The sequence below is a fragment of the Eumetopias jubatus genome, unplaced genomic scaffold (genome assembly GCF_037043125.1).
Source record: "Eumetopias jubatus isolate StellerSeaLion01/CBP00866 unplaced genomic scaffold, mEumJub1_p1.0 scaffold_4, whole genome shotgun sequence".
In the NCBI taxonomy this organism is placed as follows: Eukaryota; Metazoa; Chordata; class Mammalia; order Carnivora; family Otariidae; genus Eumetopias; species Eumetopias jubatus.
The window spans coordinates 92,218,452-92,219,980 of record NW_028274810.1 but is presented as its reverse complement, the minus strand read 5'-3'; positions in this window follow the sequence as shown (position 1 = coordinate 92,219,980).

Here is a 1,529-nt window from a genome sequence, read left to right as displayed (position 1 = left end):
GAAAGCATAGTTCATTTCTATTCATCATGTACGTAATCACTTACAACCACCTGGATATTAAGAAAACTGTACTTTAAGAGCTTTGAAAACCTTGCCAAAATCTTTCCACATGAAATGGTTCCCAGCCTTCAAGAGAAACATTGCACCAATTACTATCTACCTTTTTCAGAGAGGGAAGGCAAGCCGCCCAAGGTCACAAAATGAGTCATTGTCGGAAGTGAGTTTTGTGTGTGTGTGTGTTTTTAATTAAAGTGCTGTCCTTTAAGAATAGCGTACTGACCTGCCGTCAGTTAGGGATTTGCTGAAAGCTGCTTCTCTCGTAGTTGAGGACAACCACTGAGTCAGCTCGCAGGAGCACATCTCATTCTCATCTCATGTCCAACAAATGTCTTTTCAGAACCTCCTAGGTTCCAGATGCTGTCGGGGGCAATGTGGAGTTCAGCAGCACGAAGATGGAAGCATTCCCTGGGCTCGGAGTGCTCGGCGTCCAGGGGTGGAGGGAGTCAGGCATTATATAAATGATCACATGAATAATGACACGATGACAATTCTGATAAATGCTTTAAGGGAGCTGTGAGGGGCAGAACCAAGGGAAGGCAGGGGAGCTTAGGGGACTGTTTCCCTAGCGGTGACACTTAGACATTGGCTTGAAAGATGAATAGGCTAGAAGAGGACGCGATGAAGAGGAGGGATGGGGATGAGCAGGAACAACCTGTGGAGAGGACGTGACAGTGCTGGGGAGGTGGAGGGACTGGAAGGAGCTCCGCATAGCTGAGGCCAAGAGAGGGTCTCCTGGGGAAGCTGGGGTGGGGGGGAGCAATCACACAGAGCTTTGGGGGCAACACTGACAGATTAGGAATTGTCCTTGTTATTTCCGCTAAAAACAAATCCTCCCAAAGCTTGGCGACTTATGACCCCAGTAAGCATTTATTATGTCCCGGTTTGTGTGGGTTGGCAATTTGGGAGCGGGCGAGCCGCGTGGTCTGGCACAGGGTCTCTCATGAGGTTGCAGCCCAGATGTCAGCTGGGGCCAGAGTCATCTGAAGGTCTGACTGGGGCGGCAGGGTCATTTCCAAAATGGCTCCCTCACATGCGTGGTGAACTGATGCCAGCCGTTGGCCTCAGTTCCTCCCCATGTGGACTTCTCCAGAGGGCTGCCCGAGTGTCCTCATCACCCAGCAGCTGGTTTCCACCACAGAGGGTGACCCACAGTGTCTTTGCCTCAGAGACCACACCATGGGGTGCCTGGGTGGCTCAGTCGTTAAGTGTCTGCCTTCAGCTCAGGTCATGATCCCAGGGTCCTGGGATCGAGCCCCACATTGGGCTCCCTGCTCAGCGGGAAGGCTGCTTCTCCCTCTCCCACTCCCCCTGCTTGTGTTCCCTCTCTCACTGTGTCTCTCTGTCAAATAAATAAATAAATAAATCTTTTAAAAAAACAATAAAATAATGGTCCATCTGAAACTACTGAGGAGAAACTTCTGGTAGACCTGGAAAACTGAGGTAAACTCCCTCTTCCTTCCCCAAGCCTC